This window comes from Mirounga leonina, unplaced genomic scaffold (genome assembly GCF_011800145.1).
Source record: "Mirounga leonina isolate KUSES-001 unplaced genomic scaffold, KU_Mleo_1.0 Mir_151, whole genome shotgun sequence".
NCBI classification, from domain to species: domain Eukaryota; kingdom Metazoa; phylum Chordata; class Mammalia; order Carnivora; family Phocidae; genus Mirounga; species Mirounga leonina.
Window position 1 is genome coordinate 80,528,323 of NW_023270377.1, and position 22,921 is coordinate 80,551,243.

Genomic DNA, 22,921 nt, shown 5'->3' on the forward strand with positions numbered 1-22,921 from the left:
TTGACCTGTGCTTCCTGTTGTCCAATGTCTGGAAACTACTCTTTCATATGTTTATTCTGTTTTTTATAGTTAGTTAATGTGAGAGGGTAAATCTGGTCCCCGATACTCCATCAGGATCAGAAGGGGAAGCTCACGGTAGACTTTGAAGAAAGGTACATAGACAGTACTATATATTACGTTTCAAACAGAATCTCATTTTGTTTCTATAGCTGCGCTTCTAGAAGCATAGTCCATCTTCAGAATCAAACTGGCATCAGTGCTGAGATCTAAACCACAAGGTATGCATTTAGCAGAATAACCTCTGAACTCTTCCACTTGCTTCTCTCTGCTCCGGCTCTCCACGTGGCCCTCTTCTCTTGAGACTGTACTTCAGCGCTTCAGCTGTTCCATTTTTAAACCTTTTACCCTCCTGGATCCTATTACTTGCTCAATTAATTTGGACCTTTTTGGGTTGCTTTTGGCCTTTTCTGCAGTTAGGTCCTTAAGTTTATGTATGGCTCAATAATTCATATGTCTGTTTGTTGGTTACAATGCAATTTAATGGCGCATTTATATTGCTGTATTTATTAGCTTTGAAATTCCCTAAAAGAGGTATCCATTTTCTGCCCTCAGGGCATGCTCACATTTTAATTACCACTTATGTATTAAAGAATATTTCTTTACATGTTTTCTAGTAACTTTTTTTTCTTAAAGGCTTTCATTAAGGTATGTTTATTGAAGAGGATGGGGGCTGGAAACATAATGAGAACCGGGGAATGAAAGCAAAATAAAATATGAGTGAGTCCCAAGTTTCAGCTGTGCCATTACTAGTTCTCTTGGTGGCAGGATATTTTCAGATTTTTCCAAAACTAGGGAAATCTTAGCTCTTCGTGGCTTGTGGTCACTAGCCTGGAAGTTACTAATCCTGATGCTGTTATGCTGTAGCTTGAGTGAACTTGATCTGGTTAGGGGTTTGTTATGCTGCCCCATGTTGTATGATGCTTGACAATAAAGCCCAGGATTTAGGTTGAGTGGCTCATAAGATTAGAGATGGGAAATGTGGAGTCTTTCATCTTTTGGTTCTTAATTCAGAGCCAATCAAGAAGTCATTGGATTTAATGACCTCCAGTTAGAGGATCCTGTGAAATAAGCTGTTGCTGTCAATCCTGTTTTTAATGGACAAGAATCCCCATAATTGAGGGCCACATGCTATCCTTTGTTCTATAGGGTTGATAAATGGGCTGTGAATTGACAGTTTCTGGAAACAATTTCTCCCTCCCTCCTCAGAGCTTTGGCAATTTGATAGGATAAACTATACAAGTGTAACCAAACTTTATTACTGATCCAAATAATGTTATTTGGAGCTGTTCCAGGAGTTGGGGCTCATGTGGAGCATTGGGCCATGGTAGAAAGTGAATACCGTGAAAGTTAAAGGAAACTGGGATCCACCATTGACCTCATAGCACAGGGAGCACTGTGGAAAGAGGTCAGCAGTTTCCAAGCCAGGGAACCCACTCCTCATTCTGGGGATCAGCAGCTGTTTGAGTTGCCAGAGTTAAGGCCAGGAGCTCAAGGCCAAGAAGATAGTAAAACACTGAGTACGAACTTGAATAGCAGTCTGAAGATATTAGTAATAGAGAGGTTAAAACTGAGGCTCCCCCTCTTGACAGAAAGTCTCTTACATTTTTCCTTGCAGTGGGTGTTGATGAGTCAATTTAAGAAAATAGTGTGTAGACTGAGCAGGATAATGCAAAATAACAACAGATTACGGCAAATGGCAAGAGGTCCCTACATACTTGAATTTAAATCACTTGAATTCAGCTCTATCTATTTGGGGAAGAAAAAGAGAGGGAAAAAATAATTTAAGTGGGGTGGATGGATTCTGCTTGCCATTTCATCTAATAAACAAGAAAGCGATAGGAGATGTGAACCCAGGTTGTTTCCTGGGTTGGTCTCAGTCCCTCTATGCTTCTCACACTGAATATTTCTCTGCACAAAAGGTGATTCAAATGTTTAATGAGACTGAATTTTCGTAACAACAAGCCACTAAAAGCAAGCTAACAACAACAACAACAACAAATTACAATAAATAAATAAATAAAATAAAAAAATAAAAGCAAGCTAACAACTTTATCTGGTGCTCAATCAGAGAAGAAACTGGGAGAAAATAGGGTTATAAACCTTCTTAGTAGATTTTTTTCCCCCGATGGTAAGTTTGATTCTATGAGTTTGTCTCTAGTTCTGATCCTTCTATAAAAGATGCAGCCACAATGAATGGCATAATACCTGGCACATGGTTGGCACTTAACAAATATTAGTTAAATGAATGAATGTATGAATACTAGATACAGTAGAGGAGCAGAGTGACAGGGGATGCGTTTCTAGAATATTCAATAGCTCTGCTAGAAACATCTCTATGAATTGCCCTAGCCACCATATATGTATGTGTATCATCTCTATATTTATTGACCGACTGATAGATCAGTTTATCTAGAATATAGTTGTAGCTGCCACCCACTCTGGGTACTACAGAATGACCTTGGTAAAATTTTAGTAAAATTCGAGTTATAATACTGAGTGGTACATCTGTGACTTGCTCATCTTTGAGTTTAAAAATAAATCTGTCATTAAAACAAATAAAGAACAATTTTTTGAAAGTGTACATTGTGGAAATAATCCATGTAGATAGAAATTCACCTTGGGAAGTAGAATGCATATTGGAACAAGTACCGAGCGGTTAATTGTAAGCCTTCCGTTGGCCTTTCTAGCTGACTGACCATGGGTAAGCTGTGACCTTTCTATTCTCACTTTCTTCTGTAAAGTGAGTGGGTTGGATCAGAACAAACTCTGAGCTCTTTAGAGCTTAAACATTCCATAGTGTGTTAGAAAAAATCAACTTAGTACTTTAGCAGACAAAAAGTTTAAGGGATTTTTATTAGATCACTTCCTTTTTCAGAGATCTTTAGCATCGTGATTTGGTATTGACAGAAGGGGCCAATCTTTGGAGCTAAGATTTCCACCTGGTTACCTAATTTGCACCTCTTTAGAAACATTCAGAAATACTGTTTGGAAGTCTCTTCTTAATTCAGTAGTGGTTCTTAAATTTTAGGATGCATAAATATCAGCTAGGGGTTTTGCTACAGATGTGCATTCTGGGGTGAGGCCTAGGAATCTTAATATTTATGAACATCCTAATTCTGAAGTGATGATCCCTGAGCTCATTTTGAGAAACACTGATTTAAGGTATAAATAAAATTGTCTTTGGATAGGAAGGAGCTCAAGAAATAATCAAATCCATTCTATCCTCAAAGACAGAATGAGTTTATTCTCAAGGTCCACCATAGAAAGGTACTATACAAAGTCCAATTTTTAATTTATTCAAATCCTTAGGAATTCCTTCTTTGTGTTAAACCTAAGACAACCCAGTTTCACTTTTATAGTTGCTTTTATTTGTTGGTCCCAATACTTCTAATAAAAATTTTTATGGGATCATGAGATCTTGGAATTGAAAGTGACACCGAGGGATGGTTTTATTTAATACTCTGCTTTTTGGCTGGACCAGAGTGAAATAAATTAAAAAACAAACAAACAAAAAACAGTGAAATGATTAGAAGGCTAATATAAAAAGATTTGTTTGGTAAAAGGCCTTAAAGGCATTTTGGAGTACACAAAAAACTAGATAAAAATGAGGAAGCAATTAGAGACATTTCAAGGCACAGGGTTTTCCTGGTCAGCTATCTTTAGGGAGTCATCTTTAAAAATAAACAACTGCCTGGAAGGTTGGTAGGTAAAAGGTGGGTAAATAAAATCTGTCCTTGGAGATTTCTGGAGGTGTAGATGGGCCACAGTTTGAGTAGGAGAAGGCAAGTAAAGAAAATCAATCTTCAAGCTCTTACCCACTGGTACTTGGCACCACTAAGCTTCCAGTTAGCCAGTGCCTAGGCTTCGGTGTACAGAGGGTGCCTAATGACCTGAGAATTGTTTTCAAGGTCAGGCATGGCTCACAACTCTGCCTTAGGGTACAGTGGAGGGTGGGAGGTGATGGTAGAGAAGATGAGTTTGTCAATACCTTTTGTCATAAGCAGGCGTGGGCTTGAGCCTAAAAGTTGTGTTGTTTATTTTGGCTTCCTTGCCACCTTCCTGTAGTGAGAATGCTCTCCAGAATTGCATCATCTCTCAGTGGTTACACGAATGGCTGTTCTTTGTAGTATCAGAGGGCAGAGTATTACAGGCAATGAAGTTCTGGCTTTCACTCCTCTGCCCTTCTGACCCCTGCAAATGTGTGCCAGGGACAAGTTCATTTTTACTCTCTAGTCTGAACTTCATCTTTGATTTTGATTTGAACAACATAACATAATAGAAGAAGATGGAGTTGGAATTGAGAGCTGTGCTTAGGGAAAATAACAGAAATTGTTCAGATAAGATTGGCCCAGGATGTCGAAAGTAAACTTTGGTGTTTCCAGAGTCTCAGGCTGGTGTTTTCAGAAAACATTTACCACCTCCCTTATTCTTTTTTTTTCCTAATGAAGCAAAATCACATTAATTTTTTTTTTATTGAAGTACAATTAAGAGAGCTCTAAAAAGAAACATTTTGCTGGTTTGTTAAATACTATATGTGAAGTCATTCAGTTTATTCTTTGTTCTGTAGCTCTGCACTTATTCAGAATTTATTCTCTTGATAAGTTGTTCTAATAATTTTAAAGTTTGGGTTGAAGTCAAACAAATAACTTGAATAAATAATTTCCAATGTGGACGGCTTTCCCCAAATTCCCTTTTTTGAATGAAATGAAAATTTTCTCAATCCTAATATTAACGTTATGAAAAATAAATAGTATTTAATTCAAATTTATTTTATAATCAATACTAGGGAAAAGAGCCTCTCCAACAACAACAAAAAAATCAATGGCCTCAAACTCAAGACATATTTTTCCAGAAATTTCTGAAGCCCCAGCTAGGTCATGTGTTCTTTATTTCTACTCCCACAGCTTCCCATAGTTACCTTTACCACAAATTTTACTGAAGTATTCTAAGAAAGTAGCACAGCAGGAGGGGCAAGTATATAAGCTAAAACCTAAAACCTAACGTGTAAATTTATATGTTAACATTCATGTTTATTCCTCAAGTTCCTGGCATATATTCGATACTCCATAAATGTTGAGTGAAAAAAATGCTTTCCTCTTGGTGACAGTGTGGAATCCAGTTTGCAAAAGAAATTAAGCAAACACAAGCAAAGCCTCAAAGCTGATATTATGGAGTGTCCACACAAAGAAGCAACAGATACTTTGCCCCCAACATTACATTGTGTGTGGTGGGGGAAACAATGGAGCTTTCACAAGAAATCTTCAACTCCTGTTCTCTACCTTCTCCAGTTCATGCTAAATATATACTAACTTTTAACACTTAGGAGAAGACTTGCAATTCTCCAAGTTGACAGCAGACTGCAAAAAGATCATAGAATTTTGGTGCTAAGAGGGCTTCAGTGCTCTCATTTCATTCATGTGACTTTGTCCTTAGTGGTCCCTGTGGTTGACACAAAGTCATATAACCAGTCATTGGAAAGTCTGGAACCAATACCCAGGACACTTGATTTCTTGGCAAAGACTTTTGTGAACAAACCTGCATAATTGAGGATAGTGTGAGAATTTACTGGGTAATCTTACTGGACCAAAAAAAAAAAAAAAAAGGAGGTGGGGTTATAAAAGGTCTGCTAGAAAAACCACTGACTGTACATCCCAAGCAGCAAACTACAATTAACACCATCAAGGTGCTGGATTCCAAACACAAAAAAGTTTTTTTTCTGAGGTAGAGGGATAATGCTGCTTACTGGTTTGGAGCCTTGACTGTGGAGTCAGAAAAACCGGGTTCTGACCCCAGCTCTGTCATTGACTGGTTCTGGATCCCTGGAACCTTAAATTCTCTTTGTTTCCTCAATTTTAAAATGCAGGTAGTAATACCTACTTTGTAGAATTATTATGAGAATTCTATGAGAAAATTTATATACTTAGTACACAATATTCAATAAGTGGTAGATGTAGCCTTTGAAATGTCATTAGATTCTCTGAGCCTCAGTTTTCATATCTGTAAATTGGCATAATAATCTGTAATTTGCAAGGCAATTGTAAGAACTAAACTTCCAATAAATGTTCTTTTGAAAATACCTACAATCTGGATGCATTGGCTTCTTTCCTATATTCGTTTACTTCTCTTCTGCCTGTGTGCCCTCTTTCTTCTCTTCCACTATCCAAGGATCACGGACCTTAGATTATCTGCTGGTGGTCTAATCCTCCTCATTGATCTGCAGGTCCAAACCTGACTTTCTTGTTAGTGCCCTGTGGTTCTGTTTTGATTCTTCTGGTCAAAAACTCACAGTTCTTTTAGTGTTCATCTTACATGAGTATCAGCAAGGAAAGCAATCTGATTAAAACAATTCACAATCTTAGATGTTGATAACTGGTGGATCAACTCAGAGATACGTGTATTTTACAACTCATGCTCGGAGAAATATTCTTACCTAAAAAAAAAAAAAATCCATAGAATTTGTTAAATCAAAGAAATCAGCAATATCTATGTGGAATATAAAGAGAAGAAGAAATATTTTGTGGAAGAAATATTTTGGGACCGTATACTTTCCTCCTCTGGCAACGTTTCCCTTAATACATACAAAAGAAGGAAATGGGTCAGCATCCCCACTCTGGAATGGTTGCTGCTAGCAAGGAGTCTTTTTAAGGTGAGAGTGGATGTAGGTATTTGGATTTGGGTCTCTCGTAGGCCTATGTGTCTCCTGTTCCTACGCCTTCTATAGAGATATACTCTGTGAGATCTCATTTTTTGAGACAGCCCCAAGTACCAAAAACATAGACTTTTTTTTTCCTTGAGAGCACAATGGAACCCTCTATTTTTATCTTGGCTGGAAATGAAAGGGAATGCTTCCAAATGTTTCAAATCTTCAGATGTCTTTAGTTTGGATGGAATAATATGAAAGATGAAGGCTGGCGGGGATGTGATTGAAGTCTATAAAGTCACGAAGGGTCTGAGCAGGGTGAATATAGATTTGCTCACCAAATCTCTGAAAGCTAAAGCCAAGGGCAATGCCTTAAAGCTTAAAGGGCCAAGTTACTGCACTTAATTGCACCTTAACAAACATTCCTTTAGTTATAAAGAAAATACAGTAGAATTTGAAGAGGCTGATTGGGAGTTTACCTCAAGGGGTGCTAACTGGACATAGGAATAAACTGTGGAAGACTTAAGGTTTGTTTATGTTCCACACTGAATCTGCAACTGAAAGACTTGGGTTAGAGAATACTTCAAGAGTCTCTGACATTCTCTGGATTTGTATGTAATTAGTGAAAAAATTATGGGATGCTTCTGAGTGCGTCTCTACCTTTCAGAGGCTGGATATAAGTTCCTCAGTGTCAAAAATTGGAGACTCCCTATTGGGTCCAAAGGGTCTCAACTTTGCAGGTCTTCACTTCTCTTGAGGTGAGTTTTATCCTTGGGGAAAGTAATTTCCTGAAGTCTTAAACTAATTGTTGAATTCTTAATTGCCCACATTGTTATGTGAAAAAGCAGAACAAGGGAATGTCTAAATCCTGAGATTTATCAGATTCTCCTTTTGAAATCACATTAGTGTTAGCAACAAAAATATACACATTTAGTTAAGTTCCAACATATTTGTTTTTTGACCTGCAGTGATTCTATTAGTTTCAAAAAAACAGAGTGCTCAACTCAAAATGGATTGTGTGCTTGTTATAGCAAATGTATATTGATTTGATTAAAAATGCATTAATTTCTTTAAATTTCAATAACAGTGGATTTGTTTTCAGAAAGGGCTGGAAAATGTATAGTCATGCAACCTGATAATCTCAGATAAGTGGTATTTAATATTGCTCAACAGGAAATTTCTTTCCCTTATACTTTTAAAGCAAAAATCTCCAATATTAAGTAATGTATGTAGTGCATATGAAACATTTAGAAGAAAAGATAGCTCTCTAATTTAACTCAAGGTCATATGCACATTGTCAGAGCAAAGAGGGAGCTGTGAAATTATCCAGGGAACTTGAAACAGTCTAGACAGTCAATCCAGATCATTTAAAAAGATATGTTAAAGATGCTCATAAGAATGAGAGGGTTATCTGCTCATATGAAGACACAGTTTTGGGACAAATCAAGTTTGGAGTTGTTTAAGAACTTGCGGTCTTGTTTGAAATCCATTTTATTAGAAATATATACAGTTAAAATAATCCCATAGGTAGGAAGTTATTTAATAAACTAATATGTTTTATTCATTTATCACACCACACATCCAGCCATAGAAATATCTTTAAAACTAACCTAATGCATGTGAATGTTTGTTTAATTTTTTTTTTTTTTCATGTCAGTTGGATGGCATTGAGCAAAGCCTATAAAGCTGGGTGCATTAGGTAAAAATCCAAGCAAACTCCAGCAAGGGCACATGCCTGGAAAGAGGAAGAGACCAGGGTTCTCTCATTAAATCTTCTGTTGACTATGTTTAGGCAAGCCCTTTATTCTTTTAAAATTTTTTTTTCATTTGTAAAGTGAAGAAATGAGAGCTGAAAGGACACAGAATGGATAATCTTGAAGTATGGCTTAACATAAAATCGAATAAAATATATCTATAAACCTTTATATCATACAGACATACCACAATATAAGTCTGTAGCAGTTAGCTAATTATATAACTGGGAGAATAAATAGCAAATTAATAAATTATGCTTTTGTTTACTCTTCTGCAAAGGATAATTGCTCAGCAGCTCAGGCTTCCAATTAGTGGCAACTCATTCAATGATTGTAGAATTGAATTGATTGTGACCCATAGTACATAAAAATGGGCTTGAATTCTACCAAGTATGCTTGAATTTCACAAATCTTGCATTCCATACTAGGGAAATCAGCCTCCAAAAAGTATTTTCACTATTTTCATGGCTTGGATAAAGGTGGTAGGTTTCACTCACAAATAGCTATCTTTGAGAACGGAAATATAAACAAAATCACAGCTTGTATGTGAACTGATTCTCCTTTCCAATGCACACTGAAGGCCAAATGTGTAAATACACGTTAGCAGCGCGAAGGCTCTCTCTCAGACAAACTGACATGCTAATTCTGCCAGGGGAATGTCACACACTTGTGTTCCTCTCCATTCTCAACACTGTCATCATGCGCAGCGCTCTCATCACCCTGGGGTCCTCCTGGATGCCTCTTGGCTCCCACCTGAACCGTTCCATACAGGAGTCGCTAGTCGCGGTGGCTCTGGAGCCCTTGAAATGTAGCTGGTTCACATGGGCTTGTGCTTCACATGTAAAATCCAAGATGTGATATGAGAAAAAGAGAGCAAATGAACTCCTTACTATTTTTTGTGTGGATTACACATGGAAATGATAGGATATTGGTTACGTTGGGTTCAATAACATATGTGAGCAAAGTAAATTCACCTGCCTATTTTTACATTTTAAATTCTCAAAATTTGAGATGTCAAATTACCTAAGTGGGCCCACATTTGCGGCTCACATTTCACTTCTGTTGGTTGGCGCTGTTCTTGAGGATCTGAGGAAAATGCATCTTCCCCACACACTCTTTCTCAGAAATTGTCAGTGGTACTTTGATCCCATCCACATAACCTACGCGTCCTTTTTAGCTTTCGAGGCCATCTCTAAATTTGCACCATTCCCATTTAACTGTTTTAGGAGGAAGTTACCCCTTCCCTCCTTGATGGTGTTGTTGTTTACTGTCCTTTTTCGCTCCTTCCCCGTTTGTGCCAAGGCTCTGAGCAGTTTCCTTCATCTCACATTTATTGGTTTTACTGCTGGGCTCTGGGACTACAGCCCCTCCCCTCTTGGAATAGACAGTCTAGAGGAAGAAAGAGACAAGGAAATAGTAAATGACAATACAGGTTATTAGTGCCACTGGGAGTGAGAACAGGGTGCAAAAGGGGGCACAGATGGGTCCGAACTCAGGTTCAAGAGTTTAAAAAAGCCTTAGCAGAGGACTTGAAGCCTGACTTGAGACCTGAGGAATGAGTAGGAGTTTCCGGGGGCAAACGTCAGGTGAGATGGGGAAGAAATGGCCTTCCAGGCAGAGAGAAATTGGGCTAAGGCCAGGGAGTGAGAGAACACTAGGTCTCTTAGTGAGATGAAGAAAGTGATATGGGTGGGAAAGGAGACAGGAAATTGAAGCTCTAGGTCAGAGCTGGCCAGGTCGGGAAAGCCATGTTATGGAGCTTGGTCGTATATACACTTTTGCATTTCTCTCTTAGCTCTCTGCTGCAGATTGATTGTATTCATGGAGCCACTGCTCAGCCTTTTCTGTTTCCTTGCCCCTTTGCCATGTGACATTGCAGTACCTCTCATTAAATAGGCAAGGTCGATGTTCTGCCCTCGAATCTGGATTTGGACATGTGACTTGCCTTGGCTATTAAGATATCACCAGATCACTTTATGTGCTTGTGCATTTTGCCTGTGTTTTTGCACTCTGCTGTTGTCATGAACGGGACATGCCCAGGCTAGCCAGCTGGTCCCAGAAGGAGCATGAAACACATGTGAGCAGAGCTGAATCACTCCAGTCAACCTAGCTAAGGCCATACTTGAGCAGCCTACAGTCAGCCAACCCCCAGACATGTGAGAACACCCACCTGAGATAAGCAAATTCACCTAACAACCCCAGCTATATGAGCACTAAATGCTTGTTTTGTTACTCAGTATTATTGTGAGAATGTGTAACTGATACACTAGCCAACTCAATCGTGTGCTCCTTGAGGGCAGGACCATGCCTTTTCTACCTTTTTCCCAGTGCTCAATAAACAAGTAGCAATTGATGGATTTAAACTTTTCTTGGGTTGGTCAAAGATTTTAATGCCATAGTTGTAATGAAAAAATGGAAGCTTTCTCAAGATAATGTGGATGACCTTGCTATAACTTTCCATCAAGGAAAAAGACAGCACCCAGTCCTCCTCCTTTACTCTGTTAAAGACCCCAGTGGTGGCCCCTGAGGGAGGAAAGATGTGGAGGCCGAGTGTGATTGCTTAGTGGTTTTTCTGTACCAAGGAGAAACCCCTGCTCCCACCCAGGGTGCTAGTAGGATTTAGGAGACCTTACAGGGTGGCACACACAGTCTTTAAAAAGCAGCTGACAGAGGAGAAATGTCCAGTACAACTTCTGGAATGTAAATCTTATTTGACAGTTTTTCTAGAATGCCTGTCCTTCCCAGTAAAGTTTGGCTCTGATGGATGCTAAGTAGACTGCCAGAGAAAATTGCTGAGCTTCATGGACTTTGGTCAGGTGGGTCAGAGTTGATGGCATTGTGTCATAGTCATTTTCCATCACCAAAGGAGAAAGGGAGGCTGCTCAAAAGATCCAGCTCCACTCTATTTTGTGTAGCTATCCTTCAGAATGCCACTAGACGTCTAAGAAGTGATGTTAGTCTCTGCTCCAGATCTCGTGGAAAACTTTCCTAGATCATCAAGAGTTACTGAACATCTAAAGTCCTTTCTTAAGTCAGTAGGCCAGGGTGATATATACATGCTGAGAAAGGCACACACAGGCAGATGTGAGGAATATTGGCCCACTTTGTGGAGTCGGTGCAGTGCTGTGGTCTGAAGAATGAAATCACATGCCCAAGCCTACGTGAGGAAATCCCTGCCCCTATGATGACAGTCTTCCTTCTGAATCAGAGAAGAAAAGTGGCTTTGGAGTCATATTGTCTGGGTTTGAATCCAGCTCTGTTACTTATCTGCCACATGATCTTGAGCAGGAAAACTTAGAGACAATCTCTAAGTAAATTACCAGTCTCTTGGTAAATTTCCTCTCTTGGAAAATGGAAATGTGAATAGTTCCAACCTCAGTGAGTTGAGGCAAGGCCAAAATGAGATAAAGCATGAGAAGTTGTTGACATGGTGTGTGGCATAACTTCTCAGTAAATGGTGGCTGTTACTATTAGTGATTTCTGCACTCTGTGTTGACCTTGAGAGCTGGAGAGTAAGGAATACTGTCCTTATATTGTCCTATAAGAGAATGACAGGCATAACTCTGGGTCAGCAAGAGTTGAATCTTCAGGGGAAGCTGATGTTTAGCTTAAAAGTGAGTTGCTTATTCCATTACGGGGCTTGGGCTGGCTATAGATGATGCTGTCGTGCCCCCATTGCTGTCATCCTTATGTGGGTGGTAACCAAATGGTTCTGAGAGTGGTTGATGCTCACCTATGCCTACTCTCCCAAAGTTGGACCACAGTCTACTAGAAAAGGAATTTGCTCAACTATGGAAGCTCAACATTCATGCTCTTGGCCAACTCTTCACTCCTACTGGCTAGAGTCTGGCATGATGGTAACTTTGGATGACGTAGAGGCTGTATATTTCAACAGGCCTTTGGCCACAGATGGCTAGTATCACAGTTTTAATCAGTGCAAGGTATGCCTCTGTGTATGTATGTGTGTGCCAAAAGGGCATCTGGCTTTTACTTCTTTAGTTGTTTAGTCTTTCAACAAATATTTACTAAATGTCAATTATATGCTAGGCACTCTGCTATAAGTAAAGTAGGTATGTCCCACTGCTGAGATATTTGCAAGCAGATTCATTTCCTGCAAACTCTATTTTCCAGGTTCCCTTGGCAAGTGGCTTCTTGCTGGATTCAGCCAATGGGAGGTATAAAAAGAAGATAGTTGAGCAGGAATAAAAGGAGAAGCAATGGTATTTCTCACTGTGTCTTCCATCTCCCACTTTGGGAATTGACTACATCTCTGTGTCCCACCTCTTGCCAGGTACGTTCTGTCATGAGTTCTGCTCCCACTAGGCAGCCCAGATGTTGGGATCAAGTAACACGCCTTCCTTTCTTTATCCTTCAAGCCCTAGGGGTGGTAGGGGTTTCCTGCTCTTGCTTAATTTGGGGCTGTTCAATTTTTTCAACAACTTTGCATCTAGTTTCCTAAATTAAATGCCTTCTGTTAAACTACCTGATGTGGTCTCTGTTTTCCTGACTAGATTTTGAGTGATGTGATCTCAATACTTTTTATTTTTTTGCGGGGGGTGGGGGCAGATATTATTCAATCAGTCCTATAAATGTAAAATGCCATTCTGTGATATGCTATGAAGTACAGGTACAAGGAGGGCATGTAACTTGGTGGGGAGCTGTGTTGATGTAGTTTAAGGTCTTGCTACTCCAAGTGAGCATTGCCATCCCCTGAGGGCTTGTTAGAAATGAAGATTCTCAGACCCTAGCCCAGTTACAACTGGTTCAGAATCAGCATTGTAACAAGCTGCCCAACTCAGGGGAGTAATGGCATCTACTTTCAATCTGATTACTATGATGCAGTCCTCCCAGCTCAAGTCTATTGGGATTGCACAGAATCAATGGTGGCCCTGAATCTCAGCTCCATTCAAATGAGGAAACTTGGCAATGCCTGCTTCTTGATCCTGCCTGAGCAAACACTGCAGGACGGACTATAGGGCCAATGCGAAACAGAGGGTGGAGATTAGGGTAATTCAGGTATGAGAGCCAGAACACTGCCTTTCTGCTGGATATTTTGGGATAGCTGGGAGTTGAGCCCTAGAGGACTGGGTCTTTGAAATGAATTGAAGAATGTTGTGGGAAAGTAAATATCTCTCCCAAAGTGACCATATCTTATATCAGCCAATGTAGAACATTTGATCACTATAACCTTTCCACATCAGTAAACTTCAGATGAGATTCACGTGCATTGTTTTTTTTAAACCACAGTGGAAGAAGCTGTCAGAGGGGCAGAAATTGTACAAATGTTATAGCCAGGTTTTCACCCATGATCTCTTTATGTTTTTAATAGTTCTGCCCATTCCCCAGACCTAGTCATTGATTTTGGATGTGCTATTCCCTTTGCCGTGACCATTAATTAGAAGTGAGAGTAGTGTAGAATCTGGCAGCAGAAGACCACGTCAGGTCCCACCTGTGCCGTTCTGTGAGCTGTGCTCACTTGGGCCAGTGCCTTAATATTTCTGACACTCAGTTATTTCACACGCCACATAAGACTGAAAACTCCTTACTCATTGGTTTGTGGTGTGGTCCAGATGGTGTAGGAATGCTCTATAAAGTGAAAGGCAGTAACTGGCATTTAAAAACTACACTTAAAGCAAAATAAACTGGCAAAACTGAAGGGAGAAAGTGAAAGGTGTCAACAGTGTGATTAAAATGCAGTGCTCTACAGCTTCTATGCTTGGGTCGAAAGGACTAAAGACTGCACAGTGTCCCCTTGTAAATACTTGTGTGTGTGTGTGTCTGTGTGTGTGTTTTAATGCTAGTCTATACATCTTTCAACCACCCCCGCCTCTTGTTTTGAATTTGTGGTTGCTAATACTCACTTCTTTCTTACTTATGGCCATGCATGTTGAGATTCATTCCATGAATATTTACTGAGCATTGACTCTATACCAGACTTCAATCTTGGTATTTGGGATGCTCAGTGAATGGAGAAGACCCCAAGCTCCTGTTTTCATGGAGTTTAAATTTTAGTAAGCTCAAGTGACCCTCCTGAGTGTATCAAAAATCCATCAGTTCTGCCTTTGGATGTGAAACCTAGCTGGTCCTAAATGGGATAGGTATGAAGATCCCTATTTCAGTTGCTTGCTGGCTGTAATGTTGTTTGTATAGCTCTGATCTTGCAGTAAGTAAAAGTAGTCCATATTTACCCCATTTCTGAGTGTGTCCTTCATTCTACCCTCTCTAGTGATTGAGTCTTCTCTCATGACTATGTCAAATCTACTTCTGATCTCCTGGGACAAGACCTTCTGCTTGCATGGGATTTTTTTTTTCCTTTACTTATTCATCCAATCACTCATTTCTTCAACTAGTATATATTAAGACCATTATGCTAGCCACTCTGCTAGGAAATGAGGCTATAGATATGAACAAAATAGAGAATGATCCTGTCTTCATGGATCATCTTTTCCAGCAGGGGAGCCCGTAGATACAATGAAATATTCAATTATAATTATGAAGAGGACTATAGGGGTGCCTGAGTGGCTCAGTCATTAAGCGTCTGCCTTTGGCTCAGGTTATGATCCCAGGGTCCTGGGATTGAGCCCCACATCGGGCTCCCTACTCAGCAGGACGCCTGCTTCTCCCTCTCCCCCACTTGTGTTCCCTCTCTTGCTGTGTCTCTCTCTGTCAAATAAATAAATAAAATCTTCAAAAAAAGAGGACTATAGAGGGAGAGTGTGCCATATTAGCAGAGTCTCTAATAGGGTATTTAGACTAGTCTGACTAGTTCACTTTTTTGAGGAAGACATTTGAACTGAGTTCTGGATAATAAGGGGGTAGAGGGGGAATTAGTCAGTGGTGGGGGCAAATGAGAACATTCTATACAGAGGAGCACCATGTGTAAAGTCTCAAAGGCAGGAAAGAAATTGGCATATTTGAAGAACAGGAAAAGATTGGTATTCCTGAATCACAGAGAGTGAGTGGAATCAGGGAACAGGATGAGCTGGAAATGTATGTAATCTTGTAGGCCATGTAAAGGATTTGATATTTATTATAAAAGTAATAGAAAATTGTTGAATTTTTTTTTATGCTCAGATATGGTATGATCTCATTTATGTTTCTAAGCTTCAGTGTAGACAATGGGTTGAACATATGGCAAGAATTGATGTGGAGAGACCAGTTGGGAAGCTATTACAGCTGTCCAGAACAAGAGATGGAGTTAGTTTAGATTAGGGTAGTGGCCTGATAGAGAGAAGTGGATGGATTTAATAGGTACTGGGGAGTAAAGATTGGCAGGATGTGGTGACTGAGTGGATATTGGTCATCCAGGATGACACCCAGAATTCTGGCTTGAGCATCTGGGTAAAATGTGGTATTGTTCACTGAGATGAGACATACTGGAGAAGGAATGGGTTTTGGGGACAAAATGACTTTCATTTTGGACATGTTGGATTTATGCTGCCTTTAAAACATCCAGAAGGAGATGCTGAGTAGGTAACCGGATGGATAGGTCAGGAGGTAAAGTTTGGGCTGCAAATTGCTGCTACTAACTACCTCAATCATTGTTGGCTAAACACTTCAGATATTGGAACAATACTTCAGATCTTGACTGATGGCAAAAGCATCTTATCAGCCCTCCCCATGAAATGAGTGTTCCAATTATCATTATTTTCAATGCCTCTTGACAGACTATTAGACATTTACAATGCTTCCATATTAAACCTCAGGCTTTTAGATGTAGGATGCCAAATTGGTCTGTACTGCCAACAACAAGATACCCAGTTATGATGATAACGAAAGGTGTCTATTGCAGATATTGCTAGCTGCCTCCCAATGCCCATTCACCCTTCCTCCTTAGTAACAGAATCTGAGCTACCCTGCCTAGCCTCCTTTGGAGCAATATGTGGCCCCATGAGTGAAGTACTTGCCAGTGAGATGTGGAGAATAGTACTGGGTTGACAGAGACATTAATGAGTGGGAGATGGGGATGGGGAGAAAGTCATCTTGTCCTGCAAGCTGCTTAGAATCCAGATGGAAAAATGGAAAAAAAATGCCATGTTGGATTATGAAATTCTTATATGGTAGAACAAAAAGATAGAAGGAGCCTGTGTCCTTGATGACTTTGTGGAGCCCCAAATATTAACCTTGGGTTGACTAAAGTATGTCTTCTTTTACCTAAAAAGAGGTGCATTTACTCTAAATTTGGCAATTATCTGGATATTTTACCATAATGTGACCTATCGCAACATGAAATTTGTTGTGAAGAGAATAGATTTGGATCTCATTCAAAGAAGTTTATTACTGAAGTGCTAATGGCATCTTGTTTTCACACTTTTATTTCTTGCCCAAGGCCTGATCAAGATCAGTGTAAAGACAGGGATCAGGAAGATCAGAAACTGAGAGGGAATAGTAAATAGGAATACCAACAGAAAAGAAAGAAATGATTTAGTAAGTGATTAAAAAAAAAAAAAAGAATGTACAGATTGTATCAGTGAGTTTTTGCTGCTTAACAAACTTCCCCCAAATATAGCGACTTAAAACAATAGCCATTTATTTAGCTTATGCTTTCTCAGATTGGAAATTTGGGTTGGGCTCAGCTGGGCTGCTCTGATGATCTGGGCCAGGCTTGGCTGCTCTTGGCTGGAGCCCATTCAGGCATCTGTGATCAGTGCCAGATCAGCTGGGGCTGCCTGACTTTTGGCTGGGGTGCTTTGGTTCTCCTCTCTACAGTCTCTTATTCTCCAGAACTTGTTCACATGCTGATGGTGGCAGGGGTCTCAAAGGAGTGAGTGAAAGTGTGTGACGCTTCTTGAGGCCCAGGCCTAGAACTAGCACAGAGTTGCATCTGCATCCATCGATTGGCCAAAGCAAGTCACTAGGCCAGCCTAGATTTAAGGGGTGAAAAAATAAATTTTATTTCTTGATGGAAATTGCAGGAGAATTTGTAGCTGTTTTTGCAATGTACCACACGGACATCTAAAGATCTCATTTAAAGTAGTGGAAATGAGGTAAGGTATCTGAACCCCCTCTGTAAGGAATGTAACCCAGAGGTTAGAAGTGTGGCTATGCAATTAGGCAGAACTGGATTAAAATCCTGACTGTGTTGTTGACCAGCTGGGTTTCTTATTTATAATGACTATGTGATGGTTTTGCAAGGATGGCATGTATGCGAAACTCTTAGTTACCATGCCTGGCATGTGCTAAGCAATAATAAAAGGCAGCTGTTGTAGTTGTTATTAGTATAGGATACAGCTGTGGCATAGGACCTGGGTTGGAGACTGGATTTACCAGGTGGACGGTTGGGCAAGAGAAAGGTTGGCTCAGGTTGGCAGAGAGAAAAGAGAGCTGCCACAGGATTGCAACTCAGGATCAGACAGACTAGGGACTCATCGAAGCAATAGGTATATACATTGGCACAGGTCTCCTACCAACAACAGTGATAGTTGACATTTATGGAGCACTTAGAATGTGCCAAGCACTGTTCTTAAGTGCTTTTTAAGTATTAACTCATTTAATCCTCATAATACACTTATCTAGGAGTTTTTGTTATTCACGTTTTATACTTGGGGAAGTTGAGGCTCAAAGAGATTTTAGCACATTGCCCTAGGCCGCGCAGCCCATGAGTGGTAAGCTGGGATACAAGCCAGATTTGTCTCACTCCTGACTCCAAACTTCTGGCACCTTCACTACACTGTGGGATGGTCCCAGGCAGTGGCCAATGGCAGGCAAGTGAGGTTCAGAAGTTTCCAGAGAGGTAAGGAAGATTCAAGCAACCACTCATGGCAGGCAAAGAACCATAGCTGAGGAACTGCTAGGGGCAGGAGGAAGACTGTCTTAATAATTGAGACCTCTATAGCTCAACACTCCCATTTGCACCATCTCTGGCATTGAAATTTTTAGTACTTAAAATGAGGAAGGTGAGAATTGCTTTCCCTTCACAACTCAGCTACTTGAAAAGATCGTCTCAATTTGTTGACTGCTTCCTCCTACTCCTACTGCATTAGACCCCTGCAGCCTGACTTCTAACCCCTCCCATGGTCAAGGTCACTAGTAACCTGGATGGTCACATCCAGTGGACTCTATTCAGTCCTCATTGCTTTGTGCTGAAGAGCTGTGGTTATTCATTTATTGAAATGCTTTCCTCCCTGCTCCATAATCTTGGCCTAGGGAAGGTGAACCACCTTTTCCAAATACGGCCTCGGGCAACCTACTCACGCAGGCCAACTAGCCTCCTTTCCTCAACTATCTTCTGCATTTACAGCAGCATATTCAGATTCTTATGGCCAATTTCAGGCATCTCTACTGTTCCACATTTTTTTTTTTCCTATTCCTTTGAATGATAAGAACGTTAAGTACTTGTACAGTCTCTGACTTGTAGTCTAGAGTATGGGAGACTGAAGTGGGAGCCATTACTATCAGGTATTGAGCCCACATGGTAGTACTTCTTTATACACAATGTAATAAATTTTCACACAACAAGTCTGTGAGGTAAGTACTTCTATTTTTATTTTACATATAAAGAAACTGAGGCTTAGAGGGAAAATCAACATACAGCTGGTAGAGAAGTCTAGACTCAAAGACACCCAGACTGTTTTGACACCCAAGCTCGTGTTTTCCTGCTGCCCCACGTTGCTTCTCATAATTCACAAATTGTATACCATGGCATCAGTGGCATTGTCTGCAATCACACAAGTATCTAATTTGCATTTATTTATTTGTTTATTATTTATCTACTCCCCTTGCCTTTGGGACACAGCAGAACCTGGCAAATTTGAGGAGAGTTTAAGCACAGACCTGCTGCTCATTTGTCCAGGGTGTGAACAGCCAAAGGTCTGAATTCTGTTTGGATACCTGGTTGCCTCCTTTTTTGTAATTTGTGGCCAGACTCTGTCCTTAATTAGAATGTCCCTGGGATTTTACAAGGCCGGGAAAATGCACTGGTGAGATTACAGATCACTAGCTCTTCCACAAGACACAGATATAGAGCAAGTAAGAGATTAGAAATTGCAATCCAGGCATGAAGGCACCTTGGAAAAACACATATTTTAGCCCACCCCCCTTTGGGACCATTGAGTGTCACTGAAGCCAATAAGTTAAAACTTAATATGTGAAGCTGAATGAGCAAAGCAGCATATTAACGGAGGAAAACGAGAGGCATTTCTTGACCTAGTAATTTGGAAGGAGAGTAGGTGAAGTGTGTAAATTAGAGAAAATTCAAAGGTGAGTCATTTTGGAAATGGATAGTAGGCATATATCACCCTAACTGCAGCTTGGGATTGTGGATCTCACTTCTGGAATCCATTAGAGCAGGGCTTCCTAGCATTTTCACCATTTTAATCCTTGCATCCTTGTTTGCTTGATTTTGTCATATGTGGTCTATGTTTATTTAAAACTTCAAATGAATTAAAATGATTCTTTCTCTGAAGTTTTAATGATGTTCCCCTGAGGTAATTAGAGGCACTCTGTGGTGGGAGGTGTCCCAGGGCTGGGAATTATGGCATTATGGAAATACACCCCACGTCCTACCTCCTTCCCTTTTTAATTTAGAAGGAACAGCTGGACATAGTGCTTAAGTGTTGAGGATAAAAAAGGAAGGAAACTGGGTGATTGAAAGGACTGGTCTGAAAAGAGCAATAGAAAGAATGATGATCTTTGAGGTTCTTGCCCAAATGGAAGTAGGAATTAAAGTTGTGATCGCGGAAAGAAGGAGTCTGTGGCATCTTATTCTGTCAGGAATTCATCCCTGCGCCAGTCTTAGGATGCTATCTCTAGGAGAATGTTCATTCAACAGATGTTTATTATGTGTTAGGCTCTGGGGTATGCAGTGGGCATTCAGCTGGGAATCAGATAGGGTCCCTGTCCTCAAGAAACTGACGTTCTGTTGGGATAGATTAACAACCAACAAATAGAGTATTATGTCAGCTGGTGCTGTGCGCTACTCAAAAAAAAGAGGAGAGAAACAGGCGAAGACAGACTTTGAGGGAAGAGGTACTGCTTTACACAGAGTGATTAGAGAAGGGCTCTCTGAGATGAACTATTTTTTTTTTTAAGATTTATTTATTTATTAGAAAGACAGAGAGAACACGAGTGAGGGGAGGGTTCAAGGGAGAGAATCTCAAGCAGATTCCCCGCTGAGCTCGGAGCCCAACCCCAGGGGCTGAATCTCACAACCCACCAGATCATGACCTGAGCCAAAACCAAGAGTCAGATGCTCAACTGGCTGAGCCACCCAAGTCCTCCAGGATGGTACTATTTGAATAAAGGACGGGTCTGTACCAAAATTCAGTGGAGTGTGCTGTGTGCTTATGGACCCAGGCCATAGGATGGCTAAGGGAGAGAGTTCATTGGAATTCATGTGAACACCAACAGGACTTTTGGCTACAGTATTAATTGGATATTCAGAAAAGACCCTTGAGTTGTCACAGGGTCTCATTGGCAGAAAGCTACCATACCCTGGCCTTGAAATACTGCAGAGTTCTATAGCCTTGCTAATAATATGAATCTGTGATGGTAAGGACCACTGGACAATCCCAGCTTGGACACTGATTGCACCTGGTCCTCAGTAATAGCAGGAACAAGCAAGGCAATTACCCAACTCCAGGGAAAAACAAATCAAGATGCTTGGACCACACAATATACCACAGTTATTCTTTTTGACAGGTTGTCATAGTGTGTTAAATAAAATTTCTCATCTACACATCTGAGGGTGAGAAGCGACGTGGTATAGAAGCTTCTGCAGGAATAGAATGGCTATTTGGGCGAAGTTTTACCTTCAAGACCAAAATCACTTGTTTACTTAAGCAAGCCATTATCCATCTGCTTTCTTATGTCTGTCTGAATCTTTTCTGGTATATTTCAGGTTTTGACTTAGTTTGCAATTTTTTTGTCTGTTAGAAACAGACCCCATTCAAACAACCTGAAGACAGACTTGAGAGATTTATTAGGGACCTACAAAGCAATAGGATGGAACCCAAGGGAAGGAAGTCAGGCAGGGCTCACAAGATGCTGGAATCCCAATTGGAGAATCATCAAGAACGGGAGTTACTTTTTCTAGGTCTCTGGAATCTCATAGTCTCTTGTCTTTGCCTCTTTTTGCTCATCTGCTTCATTTGTGTCTCTCTCTGAAGGGTGGCTTTCTAGGTTTCTCTGAGCACATGGCCGCTCTAGCTTCTGTCTGTGCATTACTTCCTTGTTCATTCTTAAAAAGAGACACACTAGAACTAGTCCTATCCAATGAATAATTACATGTAAAAAGCAAGTTATAAATAAATATACATGGTGTAATCCTATTCTATAAACAGTTTTAGTACGTGTATGTATGCTTAGAAGAAAGGAAAGAAACGCACTAAAGTGTTTTTAATGGTTATCTTTATGTGATAGGATTATGTGTGATTTAAATTTTTTTTCTTTGAGTATGTCTGTACTTTTCCATCATTACCATGCAGTATTTTTGTCATTGTGAAAAATTATTGAATAAAAAGATGAGGTGAAATACATGCAGGAAATCCAAGTGGTCTAGGACTAAACCCAAGCGTGGGTTGGGCATCTGCCAGATCTAGGGTGCAGGGAGGGAGGGCTTACCAAGGGCGGTGGCCAACCACACTGGGGAAGGTAGGAGGAAAGACTTCACACACAAAGAGGGGCTAGCTCTTTATTTCTCCATTTATTCAATGGTTTTCAAGAAAATATCCTCGGATAGTTTCTCTACCATCATAGGAACAGAAGCTGCAAATAATAAGGACATGCTCCCCCGGTCTCTAGATTTTCTTTTTCCCTTTGCTTTACCTGTGCAGCTCTATGTTGGCTAAGATTCAGTCAGTCCTGTGGCATCCCATGTTGTAGGACTGACCACTCAGTGACATCCAGGTGATTAAGCTGAGATTCTGAGTTCCATCTATTCTCTAACTTGCCCCCTTCTAGGAAAACATCAGTGATCTGGTACTCTTTTCCTCCCTCTACAAGACACCATCTGAACAAGCTGGGTCTCAGAGCCTTTCTCGCGCTCCCACCATGCATAGGGTCAAGTCCACGCAGCTTAGCCTAGCACAGAAAGCCCTTAGTGCCCTGGCTCCTGCCTACTTGCCACACCCTTCCCTGCGGTTCCCCTCCCGCCTTCACTTCACCTACAGCGACACTGAATTGCTTGCGGTTCTTTTAACGCACCACAACATTTCACGCTTACTTGCTTTTGTATATGCTATGCCTTTCTTCTGGACTGTTTCTCTCCTCCTTTGTCTGCTTGGAAACCTTCTCTTCCTTCCTTCTGCTCAGATGTTACATTTTTGGATGGGTTTCACAAATGGAAACTGTTCTCTGTGTACCTTCATGCCTTCCTGTGCCCCCTGGTATTGCTTCTACACAGCTACAGGACAATTTGTTTTATGCCCATTTCTCCTCCTAGCGGGTACCAACTATTTCGTTGTTTCTGAATCCTCAGTCTTGTTACCTAATAGGTTCTCAATAATAGTTTCTTAAACGAATAAATAAA